Raw genomic sequence first — 3,824 nt, 5'->3', positions numbered from 1 at the left:
AGCATATGGGGCTGGCGCCTTACTCCTTTGAGCCACAGGCGCTGCCCCCCCCTTTTTTTTTGAAACAGTTTCACTCAGTTGCACCGGGTAGAGGGCAGTGGTGTCATAGCTCACAGCAATCTCAAACTCTTGGACTCAAGCAATCCTGCTGCCTCAGCCTCCCAAGTAGCCGGACTATAGGCCCCAGGGAAAATACCTGGCTAGTTTTTTTCTTTTTTCTTTTTAGTAGAGATGGGTCTCACTCTTGCTCAGGCTGGTCTCAAACTCCTGAGCTCAGGTGATCCACCTGCCTCGGGTCTGGCCTAGGTTTTATATTTAAGGGTCTAGCCTAGGTTTTATATTTAATTTTTTTGTCGATCAGGAATTTATTTTGGTATAGGCCAAGAATGAGTGATGTTTTCTTGATGTTTTCACAGAGATCTGTGTCTCCAGTGCCTAATATAGTTACTGGTCCACTGTAGATTGTCTGTAAATGTTTGAATGAACAGTATAGATACTTTTATTCTCTTATCATATTTAGTACCTGCCTTACTGTGGCATAACATATCCTTTTTTTTTTTTTTTTTTTTTTTGAGACAGAGCCTCAAGCTATCCCCCTGGGTAGAATGCTGTGGTTTCACAGGTCCCAGCAACCTCCAACTCCTGGGCTCAAACGAGTCTCCTGCCTCAGCCTCCCAAGGAGCTGGGACCACAGGTGCCTGCCACAATGCCCAGCCATTTTTTGGTTGCAGCCGTCATTGTTGTTTGGCGCCCGGGCTGGATTCAAACCCACCACCTTAGGTGTATGTGGCTGGCGCCTTGGCCACTTGAGCCACAGGTGCCGAGCCAAATCCCCTCCTTTTGAGTGCAGACAGAATCTGTGACTTGCTTCTAATTCATAGAATAAGGCAAAGTGATGGGATGTCATTCTCATCATTATATTGGGTTATATAAAACTCTATCTCAGCAGAATGAAGGGAGAGAAACTCCTGCAAGACTTAAAGAAGTAAATTGCTATAATATAAACTGCCTATGGAAAGGGCCATTTGGCTGGGAACTGCTGGCAGCCTCTAGGAGATATAACCACAAGAAACTGAATTGTGTCATCAACCACATGAACTTGGAAGAGCAACCAATCTCCAGCTAAGAATCCAGCCCTGGCCTACACTTTGATTTCATCCTGGTGGGACCCTGAGCAGAAGACCTAGCTAATCTGTTCTGGGATTATTTTAAAATGCCAATTTAGCCAGGAGCAGTGGCTCAGTGGGAGGATTGTTCAAGCTCAGGAGTTTGAGACCAGCCTGAGCAAGAGTGAGAACCTGTCTCTAGAAAAACAGGAAAATTAGCTGGGCATAGTGGCCAGCACCTGTAGTCCCAGCTGCATGGGAGGCTGAAGCAAGAGGATGGCTTGAGCCCAGGATCTTGAGGTTGAAATGAGCTATGATGACACCATTGCATTCTAGCCCTAGTGAAAGAGCAAAATGCTGTCTCAAAAAAAAAAAAAAAAAGGAGGGCAGAATTAGGAGAAAACGTAGCTTTAAAATTCTGTGATTTGTCATCCCAAATAGACAATGAAAATTCACTGGTTGTTGAAAGAACATTGTGTAAGGCCTAAAAACAGACTAAGACTGGATTAAAAAGTGAATGGAACCTGGCTCAGCACCAGCCACATGCAGTGAGTCTGGCAGGTTGGAGCGGAGCCCAGGCCAGCTAAACAACAATGACAACTGCAACAAGAAAATAGCCAGGCACTATGGTGGGCACCTGTAGTCCCAGCTACTTGGGAGGCTGAGGCAACAGAATCGCTTGACTCCAAGAGTTTGAGGTTGTTGCGAGCTGTGATGCCATGCCACTCTACGAAGGGCAACATATTGAGACTCTGTCTTAGAAAAAATAAAGAAGTGGATAGAAGAGAAGGAAAGAGAGTAAACCCAGATTGCTCTTCTGAGAAGCTGGGCTTTGAAGGAAAGGAGAAAATTAGCTTAAAAAATGCAAAATTCAGGAAGAACACAGTGATAATATCTAACAGCAATATTTCATTAATTTAAAGACGTACATTTCTTCATGTTTTTAAAATGTCTGAAATTGGGATGCATGTTAAAATTAATGGACTCTCACAATTGCTGTCAGCCTGGAAGAAGTTGTGATGTTGTCCTTGCCTGACACCTTCTGGTAAAAGCAAAAAAGTATCAGTACCAAATTTGCAGAATGGGTGGGTGTCAGCAACTTTGAAGAAAACAACCATAGGCGGGGCGAGGTGGCTCTTGCCTGTAATCCCAGAACTCTGGAAGGCTGAGGCAGGCGGATTGCTTCCGCTTAGGAGTTCGAGCCAGACCCTGTCTCTAAAAAATAGCTGGGCATTGTGGTGGGTGCCGATAGTCCCAGCTACTCAGGAGGCTGAGGTAAAAGAATTGCTCAAGAGTTTCAGGTTGCTGTGACCTATGACGCCACAGCATTCTCTCTAGGGCAACAAAGTGAGACTGTCTCAAAAAAAATAAAGAAAGAAAGAAAAGAAAGAAAGAAAAGAAAACAATAGTAAACTATTTTTTCCCTGGAAATCATTAATGTTGTGAAACGCAAAAAGAATAAACCCAGAACATGTACAGAGGAGTGAAATAACAAACATAAAGATGTTTTAGAAATACTTTAACCAATTTATTTATTTAATTTCATTGTTCTTTCTACTGTATGCACAAGAGTGAGGTATGATAAAAATCTCTTTCATCTTATTTATTTATTACTTATTTTTTGCAGTTTTTGGCTGGGGCCAGGTTTGAACCTGCCACCTCCGGTATATGGGGCTGGTGCCCTACTCCTTGAGCCACAGGTGCTGCCCTCATATTTTTCATTTTTGGAAATAGTCTTATTTTGTCAACCTCGGTAAAGTGCTGTGGCATCATAGCTTGTAGCAGCCTCAAACTCTTTTGGGCTCAAGCAATCCTCTTGCCGCAGCCTCCCAAGTAGCTAGAACTATAGGTGGCTGCCACAACGCCTGGCTACTTTTAGAGACAGGGTCTCACTCTTGTTCAGGCTTGTCTCAAACTCCTGAGCTCAAGCAATCTACCCTCCTTGGCTTCCCAGAGTGCAAAGTTTACAGACATGAGCCATTGTGCCCAGGCAATTGTTATACATTTAAATGTTAATTGTCAGCCGGCTCATGCCTGTAGTCCCAGCACTGTGGGAGGCTGAGCTCAGGAGTTTTAAAGCAGCTTGAGCAAAAAGGAGACCCTGTCTCTCTAAAAAAAAAAATATATAGCTAGGCAATGTGGTGGTGCCAGTAGTCCCACCTACTCTGGGGGCTGAGGTGAGAGGATCGCTTGAGGTCAAGAGTTTGAGGTTGGCTTGGCGCCTGTGGCTCAAGTGGCTAAGGCACCAGCCACATACACCTAAGGTGGTGGGTTCGAATCCAGCCCGGCACCTGCAAATCCCACCAAAAACTGCAAAACAAAACAAAACAAAACAAACACACAGGGAAAAAGTAGCCAGGTATGGTGGCACAGGCCTGTAGTCCCAGTCCCAGCTACTTAGGTGAGGCGGGAGCATCACTTGAGCCCAGGAGTTTGAGGTTGCTGTGAGGTATGATGAAGCCACTGCACTCTAGCCAGAGTAAGACTATATTTCAAAAAAAGAAAAAAATAATAAAAAAGGCTTGGCACCTGTAGCTCAGTGAGTAGGGCACTGGTCACATACACCAAGGGTGGCAGGTTCAAGCCCAGCCAGGCCTGCTAAACAACAATGACAATGCAACCAAAAAAAAAAAAATAGCTGGGCATTGTGGTGCGTGCCTGTAGTCCCAGCTACTTAGGAGGCTGAGGCAAGAGAATCACTTGAGCCCAAGAGTTTGA

This window comes from Otolemur garnettii, unplaced genomic scaffold (assembly GCF_000181295.1).
Source record: "Otolemur garnettii isolate 467f Iridium unplaced genomic scaffold, OtoGar3 scaffold00219, whole genome shotgun sequence".
Classification (NCBI taxonomy): Eukaryota; Metazoa; Chordata; class Mammalia; order Primates; family Galagidae; genus Otolemur; species Otolemur garnettii.
This window is presented reverse-complemented; position numbering follows the sequence as displayed.